This window comes from Apium graveolens, chromosome 1, assembly GCF_009905375.1.
Source record: "Apium graveolens cultivar Ventura chromosome 1, ASM990537v1, whole genome shotgun sequence".
Taxonomy (NCBI): domain Eukaryota; kingdom Viridiplantae; phylum Streptophyta; class Magnoliopsida; order Apiales; family Apiaceae; genus Apium; species Apium graveolens.
The window spans coordinates 99,845,097-99,858,250 of NC_133647.1; the positions used below are offsets into that span (position 1 = coordinate 99,845,097).

Here is a 13,154-nt window from a genome sequence, read left to right on the forward strand (position 1 = left end):
GGTGATCAGCCGAGTACAAAATTTTTTCTACTAGTAGAAGGAATACAAACCTAGCCGCCTTTGGGCTTTTGAAGACATTACACGATGGTTGCCCATTTTCGTGCAAGTCTGAAAGTCAATGGTCACAGAGACCATATAACTGTATACTGCGCCACTCTGCGCTTGGTCACTACCCGATACCTCTCCATGCTGGGCAGGCCACATTCCAGTCCCAAAACAATTATATTATTTACACGAAATCCTTTATCGAACGAATAGATCGTTCTGAGTTGACCTTTAAATAAGATGATTTATTCATCACTTTTAATTCAATTAATCCTTGGGAGTTGTCGGAGTTTTGAATTTAAATTCCATTTTCAAACCCTTAACTGTAGTAAAGTTTTACATATATTGTTCACTTGTTTTTCATTGAGCGAGGAAGCAAAACCCTTATGCTTCTAGACTAAGTTCCCTAAGGTTTTGATAAGTTTCAGATGATTGATCTCTTCTGAGAATTTTGAATAATTTAGAAAGTATCCTTGAGAACTATGTCTATTTTTAAATGATTTTAGAGGTACGTAATATTAAATATTTACAGTCTCATAATATTTTTAAGAAGGTTTCAATGAATTAATACAACCTTAAGTATAAAATGTTTCTCAATAAGGTTCAATGAATTGATAAAAATCTTAATTAAATACTTAAGACAGGATTTGACATCTTATAATTATCCTTCGAATGGTTACATACGTTTTAGATAGAGTGAATTGATTTAAAAACTTTTCAATACCTCTTTAAGTATTTTCCGGATATTTTAGTAACTCTTTATGGTATTACTTATAAATAAATAATCAAATAGGCTATCCCTTGAGTGAATATTCGATTATCTCTTATAGTTATAAATCAAATCTCAATCGTTCGCTTAATATGTATGTTACGCGAAAGTACTTTGTTTATTGAAATAGAAATCTTTCGAGTCCGGCTCGTTCTGGAATTAAATCGATTTAAAATATCTCCGACTCCCACTATCTTGTATTATATTAAAATTTCACTTCGATTTCTCATACTCGTATAAAATGAAATTTGTTTTCGTAAACAATCACATAGTTTGAATGTATTGATATCACAGACAAACATATATTTTCAGACTGTAAATCATGGCATCAATATCACAACAGTATATATAGCATGGATATCATAAGATAAGATTTCGAAAACTTGCCTGATGCCCAAGCTCTACCTTGATGTATCCCTCTCGGTCCTGGAACCTCTACCAAGACATAATATAACCTCGGTTAGTCGGGTTAACCAACGATCGACTTATTATAAGTAGACTCACTCTACCCGATCTTCACTCTCTCGGGTTCATTTAACTTACAACATCTCACACCTCGTTACTGTCAATTTAAAATCTCGCTCAATACACCTATGTGTTCTTCTTACAATCCTTAACAACTCTCGTGTTTTGATCATCTCTAAATTATATTATTAACTTGGCCAAAACGGGCGGTCAAAGTAGTACTTCCATAATTGACTTTTCATTGAATTACTATTACGCGACTTGCACGCTAGCATTTTTAATAAATTGAAAAATTAAGATTTAAATGCGAAACCACCTCAAGGAATTCTTGAGTGTTTTTTATAATTATCACAAAAGTTTCGATTTAAAAATATGAATTTAAATAGGTGAAAACATTTCCAAAGTTCGGTCGACTATGGAGTTCTACTATTCGCGCTAGTTTTACTAAAACGCTCATAACACACAAACCGTTAAATCAATCGACACGCCGTCTTTGCGTGCACGATCTAGATAACTTCTACTTTTTAATCAAAAACAAACTCTGTCCTTTTTAGAAAACAAATTTCCCAGATTTAATCAAAACAGGGCAGTAGCTAGCCAGTGGCTACGCGTCGTGTAGCATTACCGCGCGACTTTGGTTCCAACATTTTTATAAAATTGGAAAATTAATATTTTAATGAAATTCTTTTTGGGTCTTCTTCCTTACTGTAATATCCAGTTACCATGATTTTTCCATAGTCAAATTATAATTTGTAGATTCCAAAATCATCACACAACTCCATAATCCGTAACTGTGTTCTCACAAAAATGTTTTTCACTAAATCGGCCATAACTCCTAAACCGTAAATTATCTCGGGACGTTCTTTATATGTACCGAAACTACAAAACAATATCCAGATTTTAATGTCTAGTGGTTCACACTTTACAGATTATTTCATGGCCGAATTCTCTGCACAAATCAGAACATGTGCAACAAGTCCACTACTAAATAACCACAACAAGATCTTGCCATTTCCACTACTTGTAACCAACATCAACACATATAATCTTCAAGATTCACTCATCTACTCATTATTTACATCATCTAGTGTAACATCCAAGAACCACATCTCATAATCTTTAAAACTTAACAAGATTTAAACATATAAACCTCAAGCATTCACAATCTCTTAAATCTTGAAACCATATAACAATAATCCTTAAAATCCAACCATAAAATCTTTAAGGGTGAAGAGTTATACCTTCTTGGATCCTTAGAACACCTAGGAGGAGTGTATTAACCTTGTAGAAGGTTGATCTATCCCTAACAAGCCTTAGACTAACAAGAGAAATCAAGAAAACGAGTTAGTAAAATTCAGAGTTACTATTCAGCATCTCCTTCAAACATTTTTATAAAATTGAAAAACAATTATTTGAGTCTGAAATTTGGTATGAAGCTTACCTATGATATGGAGCAGCTACGGTTAAAATTTTATGATATTTGAGTGGGTAGATCTTAAGTTATGAATTTTTATTTCTTGGGGGTTCTTGGAAATTCGGAAATGGAGAAGGATGGAAAGAATGGCTTCCTTTTGCTTGGCTCTTGAAAGTGTGTTAGGTTATAAGTATACATATGTGGATATATGTATAAGAGCTTCACTTTGGATAAAGAAATAATAGAGTATGGCTTGTGATTGTGTGTTGAATGAGAGAAATATGGAGGTATGGTGCATGTACTCCTTGTCTCCCCCTTTACTATTCACAACATTATTCTAGTTTGATTGACTAACTACTAGTTACACTTCTAACTACTAGTTGGGTGTAGGATTGTGCATGGCCAACTTGCATGGCTCCCAATTACTTCCTCATTTAATTATCGTTCATGCACTTGTCGTTTTATTCCGATAGTTTTCCCGTAGAACGTTTCGTTTCGCAAGGATTTCGTTTATCGTCTATAATCCTTTAATCACTTCCATTCCTTTCTCTTGAACTTAATAACATTTTGATGAGATGTTTATTTAACGTAGTATTCCCGGTTCTACACCATTCTTTACGGATTCTAAAACACGTAGTATAAGTGGGAATCTTCGAATTTCGACGGCTTTTGCATTCACTTATTTCCCTCGTTAAACAAGAATACGTTCTCTGATTCTCAAGATTCCACTATTCATTTATGGTGAACTCAAAATTTTTTGCATAATCACATCCAATTATTATGCACTGAAGTTTTAAAATATTACAAAATTTAGGGTTCTTACAGCCTCCCCCCCTAAAAGGATTACGTCCCGGAATCAGTCCAAAAATAGATGGGGGTACTTTTCTTGCATGTGCTTTCTAGCTCCCATGTCGACTCTTTAATATATTAATCTTTTTAATAAACTCTCATGCACTCGACCACTTGGCCTTGGATCATTTGCTTCTTGCGATCTATGATCTGTATCGGTTCTTTCTCATAATTTAAGTCTGGCTGAAGTTTATCTGCTCAAATTCGATCATACGTCTGAAGTCGCTATTTTAATTCCTTATCACAGACACGTGGAATACGTTATGAACTTGTCAAGGGTTTGGGTTAGTGCTAACTCGTAAGCCAGGTTCTCTATTCTTCTTAAGATCTCAAACGATCTAACAATCCTTAGACTCAGCTTTCCTATTCTTCCAACTCTCATCACTCCCTGCCAGGGAACTACCTTCCATAATACTAGGTCTCCTACTTCATATTCTCAGCATATTTCTTTTTGTCTATCTTGGGCTGCCACCGACAAGCCTAGCTTGATAAGATCTCTAGTTTCTTTGATCTGTTGAATCAACTTGGTCCAAGTATTCTTCGTTTGCCAACCTATTTTTTTTAACACAAGGAAGAACAAATCCTTCTCCTATACAATGCTTCGTAAAGATATATTCTCATGTTTGCATGAAATTCGTTATCGTCCCTAACTTTAATAACTAAAGCTAGTCATTCCAATTTCCTCTAAAATCCATAGCACGGACTATTAGCGCGTCCTTTATTGCTTGAATGGTTCTTTCACCCTTTGGTTCCTCTACAGCACTGTTACTCGCGCTTAATGCTTCGTTTCTTAGTTTTTACCTATTCGGATATACACTCTCTGTCGATTGATCTATATACCAAAATCTGATCATATTTCAATGCACTTGTCTTTTATCACACACTTAGCATCAGATTTAACACCTCTTCTTATAGACATATAAAACACCTCACGGTCTCGTCACCGTTTTGAAGGAAGCACCATCTTGCATGTACTGATCGATGCGCTTTAGAATATTGAACGTTCGATGACCTTTGAACTAGTTTCCACTGTTGGTCGACCTGCGTCAAACGATTCCAACATACTATGCTTAATATGACGCGTCTTTATCATTGTCGTATTTCGTGTCCTCTCTAGCATCTTGGACGTATTCACATGCATTGGGAGTTGCCATCAGTCACTTCTAAGGGTTTGGATGACCTTCTCCATCCTTCATTGTGCTTCTGCCTCACTTTCTTCAACTTTCCACTGCGTCCCATCGTCAGAGTATCGGTGTCTCTTTCTTATGCTTGCATAATAAGTGCACTACACAAAACTTCCTGTTGGCGATTGTTTTCCTCACTCTACCTGTCGATCCGTGTTCCTTAAGCAGTGCACGCTCGATCTTATCCACAAAATAACTAGAAATTAATCCAATTATTGAATCAACCTTGGGTTCTTATTTGGTACAAACACTATTGGGTTCCTTGTCGCTAATCGTTTCTTTCGTCTTCATAACAAATTGTCAAGGGAAGATCTCGCGTTTATGATACGATAATAAGCAGGATTATTTAACCTATAAATTATAACCCCAAATAGTACCATGGACCGACTGGGTCCTTGGTAATCCTTACTCCAAAGTTACCGAAATAAATCCTTGCACTTATTAAAATCTTTGTTGGTTTCATTTTGTCCACTAATTCTTTGATCTTCTACCTTAATCCTCTGGCGTGTTGAGTATTCTCTTGCTCAGCTACCAGCGTTTTTTTTCTTATTTAATCATGGTCAATATTCTCTTAAGTTTCAATATGACATTAATTCTTCCTGTTACAAGATAAGTTTCCACTCATCGTTATTCCTTCTTGTCATAACCTTCGCTTCTTTGTCAATCTTGATCGACTCTTGCTTTCCATTAATTCTACTAGTTACTTTTCTGTTATCATAATTTTAACTTCATCCCTTTCAACTCTTCTTACCAGTTGTCCTGAATTTTTTTGCATCTCAAGTCCCTTCTCTTACTTACAGGGTCGGCCACCACACTGGCTCTCCCTCAGTTACGGAGAACTTCACAATCTTATTCCTTGATTAATCTTGATTATATATTTTTACCTCGTGTCTTATGATACTATATATATATATATATTCTAAAAATAATCACAACCCTCCTCATAAGTTAAAATCTTTATTTCTTGTAACACGAGCTTTATCGCGGTTATTCTAGGTCATGCTTAGGATGCCTCATCATAATTCGCACAAAGGTCTTCCCTCATCGTCAATTATTCCTAACATCGATCTTTTACTCATCTTTCCTATAAAACACGAAAATTTATTACCTCAAGGTCTCACAGGCTTGATCGTTCTCTAATTCATTAACCACTAACATCGTCGCAACCTTGCAAGGGTGTAACCCCAATCACGGCAGCATTTTCCTTAACGTTCCTTTACCATCATACTAAAGGTTCTTATCGTAGATTCTAAACACGTTATTCCCACTCTAAAATAATTTACTCATCACGGTACTCTGGCCACGTAATCATAGTATTGAGTTTTCAATCTCACGTCAGAACAACAGTTCACATCTATACTTCCTGTTATCCACAAGGTAATCAGCCTTGGAAGAACGATTCCCAAGATATCAATATCATCTAGACATTCTTATTAAGATTTCATCCCGCATTCTTGCATGAAAAATGCTTATGAATTCGCTTACACAATTAAATTGAATGGTGAACTAGTGGAACAATACCTAGTCCACCTCAAGAAATATTAACCACTAGCTAAACAAAATGGCTAGCTCAATTAATTTTGGATATACAATATCTGAGTAGAACGATTAGCTAGACTTTTCCTTACATCATTTAAAATTTCAAATAGTCAGAACAATTGGCTAGTTTTTCAAGAAATTATATGCAACTAGCCAATTCAGTCTGTGAGTCAAAAATCTCAACACCATAGCCATTGAAGAAGTTATGGCTACCAGGATAATCGAGTTGAGAATACAGAGTCATTGAGTTCTGGACCGAGAGTAACTATAGACTCTGAATAGAGCGTTCTTGGCATCAGAATAATCGATAGCCATTCATCAAATATTTCATACCAAAAAAAAAGCGTTCCACCCAAAGGTGTCTCTGTAAATAGCAAAGCATTTAATAGAATTGAACTTTGAATACCAACATTAATTTGATAGTTTCATTAGGATTACAACGTTCGATGTACAACCCCCTTTTGGAATAGGGGAAAAGAATTCACGAGAAATCTCTGAACACTTGATCATCTATGAGCATAACAACTTGTTACTTATTTATGAACTCGAGGGAAGAGTCCAAGTATGAAAGAAAGTAATCGATATCCAGTAAGATTTATTCATTAATTTGATAGAAAATAATTCATCAAACATTACTCGGATAATTAAAAATATGGATAAGCTTAAGCTAGACAAGATAATCATAAGATTTGAGAATGAAGCATATTGATCGAATAAAAGACCTTTAGATAAGTTCCAGTTTAGAGAAAAATATCAACGGTTCGTTATCCTACGAATCCAACGTAGGAATCAACAATGTTACTTGATATAGCTTATCAAGGTGACATGATGATGGATAGTTTGAAGGGAATCGTGTGACAGCAAGTGGACAACACGATTGGTCATTGATTATCCTTAACCGTTATCATTACCCACCCGGGGATGATCTCACATCCCCATCTTCGTAATTCCATATACCAATATTCGCGTCTCCAAGCATTTTTTTTTAAAGTCGCTTAATGACTTGCTTTTTTGCAAATACATTCTTCATTCCTCTTTAGTTACTCGGAAAATGTTGTGCCCACGCGCCTGATTTGATACGTTAGCAAAGGACGACATCCAGTCGAGAATATACACGTAACTTCTAGTGAGATCCCACTCTTGGAATCTTACGTCAGACTCCCTGATCTTCTCCTCCAGTAGTTCGGAGCTAGTTGCGTTGATTGCAGGAGCATAAAATTTTCAGAAGTTATACTGTCGATTCTCACTTTCCGCGTTGAACCATAATGGATTAACGGATGAAATGATTTCGTATTATCGCATAGCGTGCTCGTATTGGGATATGCTAAAACCTTCCTCATAGGACATAGATTCCTCAATGGTATAGCGAATACCCTTCTTGGTACAATCGTTGCTCGTCGCATATTGGGCCCTTATTGTTGGAACAATACTTTCAACCAATTCAGGTAACTTAATAACCTTAATAGTAAAAAAAATAAGCATCTTGATTCTCGCCTGATATGTCTCCTCAAGGGCAATCTATAAAGAGCTATGAGTAGCAAGACTCGGGTTATCCAATCAACCTATGGTATTGGAGGTATCGTCTTCATTCCGCTTTCTTCGGAGACCCAGCTCCACTTCTATATCAATATTACTATAAAAATCCTGTACAATTTTCTCCTTTCCTCATCCTGTCGATCTCAAATGATTCCAACAGTCTTCGTGTAACACTTCACATAAATACTTCAATATAACTCATGGTAGTCCATCAACAAACTCTATCAGCTCAACCGATAGACTCTCTTTTACACATAACTCTTAGCAATATGTCTCTGAGTACTACAACTCATTCTCTTCCTTTAATGCTGGCTTTTCAATCGACTGCTAATAACTCAACTGATACTTCTACTCTGAAGGCTAATGTTCCCTTGGGGTACTACCATCGCGACTACTCCGTAGTAATCCGACTACGAACTCGATGAGAGTTCTCATTAATTCATTTTTATCCTTACGTCTACTCGATTTTACTCCTATCATTTTCAAGATTTATAACCTAAAGTTCTGATACCACTTCTGTAACACCCCCAAATTCGGGATTAGGAATCTGGGTCGTCACATATCCATCCAATCCTTTGTCACATGTGTTAATCCCCATGATCCAACAAAACCACATCATAGACCCCAATCATTCACACATACAAGTTATAATCTTAGAAACAATACATAACCAATAACATATGTTATTACACATCAAGTACACTTTCCAGGATCTTACACTATTACTCATAACCTCTACATGAAGTTATGAATATTTCTAACTCGAACAGCATCCTATCTGCATACTCTGGTCCACCTGAGCAAAGCTGCAAAGAGTTTGTGGGCAATCTACGTATTCTCCACACAATTGCCTTCTCTCCAGCATACTGGCTATCTGTTGTGATATGATATATAAAAGCAAGAGTGAGCACTAAGGCTCAGCAAGGTACATATATATTTATATGTATACATATATATATAATAATACATGTACTTCATATTTTTCAAAGATTTATGAAAACATATATGCTTGTCAAACTTGTAATATTCTCAAAATCAACTGTAACATTATATCCACTTTATACTTGTATCCATCTCTTTTTCAAACTTCAAGATTTTACTCGAACCAGAATTATAAACTGGATTTGATATTCACATCATGTATCTCATGATTTAAAACTCAGCCTTATCGGCCTTCTGTTGTAGATTGCACAATAATTTTCCAAAATGGAAGAAATGGACTATACTGGAATAAACCACCTACCGGTGATCAGCCGAGTACGAAATTTTCTCTTATAGTAGAAGGAATCCAAACCTAGCCACCTTTGGGATTATTAAGACATTACACGATGGTTGCCCATTTCCGTGCAAGTCCGAAAGTCAATGGTCACAGAGACCATATAAATGTATACTCCGCCACTCCGCGCTTGGTCACTACCCGATACCTCTCCGTGCCGGGCAGGCCACATTCCAGTCCCAAAACAATTATATTATTTACACGAAATCCTTTATCGAAGAAATAGATCGTTCTGAGTTGACCTTTAAATAAGATGATTTATTCATCACTTTTAATTCAATTGATCCTTGGGAGTTGTCGGAGTTTTGAATTTAAATTCATTTTCAAACCCTTATCTGTTGTAAAGTTTTACATATATTGTTCACTTGTTTTTCATTGAGCGAGGAAGCAAAATCCTTATGCTTCTAGACTAAGTTCCCTAAGATTTTGATAAGTTTCAGATGATTGATCTCTTCTGAGAATTTTGAATAATTTAGAAAGTATCCTTGGGAACTATGTCTATTTTTAAATGATTTTTAGAGGTACGTAATATTAAATATTTACAGTCTCATAATATTTTTAAGAAGGGTTCAATGAATTGATACAACCTTAAGTACAAATTGTTTCTCAATAAGGTTTAATGAATTGATAAAAATCTTAATTAAATATTTAAGACAGGATTTGACATCTTATAATTATCCTTCGAATGGTTACATACGTTTTATATAGAGTGAATTGATTTAAAAACTTTTCAATACCTCTTTAAGTATTTTCCGGTTATTTTAATAACTCTTTAGGTATTACTTATGAATAAATAATCAAATAGGCTATCCCTTGAGTTAATATTCGATTATCTCTTATAGTTATAAATCAAATCTCAATCGTTTGCTTAATATGTATGTTACGCGAAAGTACTTTGTTTATTGAAATAGAAATCTTTCGAGTCCGACTAGTTTCGGAATTAAATCGATTTAAAATATCTCTGACTCCCACTATCTTGTATTATATTTAAATTTCGCTTCGATTTCTCATACTCGTATAAAACGAAGTTTGTTTTCGTAAACAATCGCATAGTTTGAATGTATTGATATCACAGACAAGCATATATTTTCAAACTGTAAATCATGGCATCAATAATCCAACAGTATATATAGCATGGATATCATAAGATAAGATTTCGAAAACTTGCCTGATGCCCAAGCCATACCTTGATGTATCCCTCTCGGTCCTGGAACCTCTACCAAGACATAATATAACATCGGTTAGTCGGGTTAACCAATGATCGACTTATTCTAAGTAGACTCACTCTACCCGATCTTCACTCTCTCGGGTTCATTTAACTTACAACATCTCACACCTCGTTACTGTCCATTTAAAATCTCGTTCGACACACCTATGTGTTCTTCTTACAATCCTTAAAAACTCTCGTATTTTGATCATCTCCAAATTATATTACTAACTTGGCCAAAATGGGCGGTCAAAGTAGTACTTCTATAGTTGACTTTTCATTGAATTACTATTACGCGACTTGCACGCTAGCATTTTTAATAAATTGAAAAATTAAGATTTAAATGTGAAACCACCTCAAGGACTTCTTGAGTGTTTTTTATAATTATCACAAAAGATTCGATTTAAAAATATGAATTTAAATAGGTGAAAACATTTTCAAAGTTCGGTCGACTATGGAGTTCTACTATTCGCGCTAGTTTTACTAAAACGCTCATACCACACAAACCGTTAAATCAATCGACACGCCGTCTTTCCGTGCACGATCTAAATAACTTCTACTTTTTAATCAAAAACAAACTCTGTCCTTTTTAGAAAACGAATTTCCCAGATTTAATTAAAACAGGGCAGTAGCTAGGCAGTGGCTACGCGTCGTGTAGCATTACCGCGCGACTTTGGTTCCAACATTTTAATAAAATTGGAAAATTAATATTTTAATGAAATTCTTTTTGGGTCTTCTTCCTTACTGTAATATCCAGTTACCATGATTTTTCCATAGTCAAATTATAATTTGTAGGGTTCCAAAATCATCACACAACTCCACAGTCCGTAACTGTGTTCTCACAGAAATACTTTTCACTAAATCGGCCATAACTCCTAAACCGTAAATCGTCTCACGACGATCTTTATATGTACCGAAACTACAAAATAATATCTAGATATTAATTTCTAGTAGTTCACACTTTACAGATTATTTCATGGCCGAATTCTCTGTACAAACCAGAACATGTGCAACAAGTCCACTACTTAACAACCACAACAATATCTTGCCATTTCCACTACTTGTAACCAACATCAACACACATAATCTTCAAGATTCACTCATCTACTCATTCTTTACATCATCTAGTGTAACATCCAAGAACCACATCTCATAATCTTTAAAACTTAACAAGATTTAAACATATAAACCTCAAGCATTCACAATCTCTTAAATCTTGAAATCATAAATAATCCTTAAAATCCAACCATAAAATCTTTAAGGGTGAAGAGTTATACCTTCTTGGATCCTTAGAACACCTAGGAGGAGTGTATTAACCTTGTAGAAGGTTGATCTATCCCTAACAAGCCTTAGACTAACAAGAGAAATCAAGAAAACGAGTTAGTAAAATTCGGAGTTACTATTCAGCATCTCCTTCAAACATTTTTATAAAATTGAAAGAAATTTATTTGAGTCTGAAATTTGGTGTAAAGCTTTCCTATGATATGTATCAGCTACGGTTAAAATTTCATGATATTTGAGTGGGTAGATCTTAAGTTATGAATTTTTATTTCTTGGGGGTTCTTGGAAATTCGGAAATGGAGAAGGATGGAAACAATGGCTTTCTTTTGCTTGGCTCTTGAAAGTGTGTTAGGTTATAAGTATACATATGTGGATATATGTATAAGAGTTGCACTTTGGATAAAGAAATAATAGAGTATGGCTTGTGATTGTGTGTTGAATGAGAGAAATATGGAGGTATGGTGCATGTACTCCTTGTCTCCCCCTTTACTATTCACAACATTATTCTAGTTTGATTGACTAACTACTAGTTACACTTCTAACTACTAGTTGGGTGTAGGATTGTGTATGGCCAACTTGCATGGCTCCCAATTACTTCCTCATTTAATTATCGTTCATGTACTTGTCGTTTTATTCCGATAGTTTTCCCGTAGAACGTTTCATTTCGCAAGGATTTCGTTTATCGTCTATAATCCTTTAATCACTTCCATTCCTTTCTCTTGAACTTAATAATATCTTGATGAGATGTTTATTTAACGTAGTATTCCCGGTTCTACACCATTCTTTACGGATTCTAAAACACGTAGTATAAGTGGGAATCTTCGAATTTCGACGGCTTTTGCATTCACTTATTTCGCTCGTTAAACAAGAATATGTTCTCTGATTCTCAAGATTCCACTATTCATTTATGGTGAACTCAAATTTTTTTGCATAATCACATCCAATTATTATTCACTGAAGTTTTAAAATATTACAAAATTTAGGGTTCTTACAGCCTCCCCCCCTTAAAAGGATTCCGTCCCGGAATCAGTCCAAAAATAGATGGGGGTACTTTTCTTGCATGTGTTTTCTAGCTCCCATGTCGACTCTTTAATATATCAATCTTTTCAATAAACTCTCATGCACTCGACCACTTGGCCTTGGATCATTTGCTTCTTGCAATCTATGATCTGTATAGGTTCTTTCTCATAAATTAAGTCTGGCTGAAGTTTATCTGCTCAAATTCGATCATACGTCTGAAGTCGCTGTTTTAATTCCTTATCACAAACACGTGGAATACGTTATGAACTTGTCAAGGGTTTGGGTTAGTGCTAACTCGTAAGCCAGGTTCTCTATTCTTCTTAAGATCTCAAACGATCTAACAATCCTTAGACTCAGCTTTCCTATTCTTCCAACTCTCATCACTCCCTGCCAGGGAACCACCTTCCACAATACTAGGTCTCCTACTTCGTATTCTCAGCATATTTCTTTTTGTCGATCTTGGGTTGCCACCGACAAGCCTAGCTTGATAAGATCTCTAGTTCCTTTGATCTGTTGAATCAACTTGGTCCAAGTATTCTTCATTTGCCAACCTATTTTTTTTAACACAA

The 13,154-nt window shown here is 35.2% G+C and overlaps 1 long non-coding RNA gene across 1 annotated transcript; it reads right to left on the reverse strand.

The window, feature by feature from the left end:
• Positions 1 to 1,201: 1,201 nt before the first annotated feature.
• On the reverse strand, positions 1,202 to 2,853 carry LOC141724732 (uncharacterized). The gene is made up of 3 exons (XR_012576874.1): positions 2,721 to 2,853; positions 2,521 to 2,597; positions 1,202 to 1,249 (listed from the first exon to the last, which is right to left on the reverse strand). It is a non-coding gene; the product is annotated as an uncharacterized LOC141724732 (long non-coding RNA).
• Between the last annotated feature and the right edge of the window lie 10,301 nt (positions 2,854 to 13,154).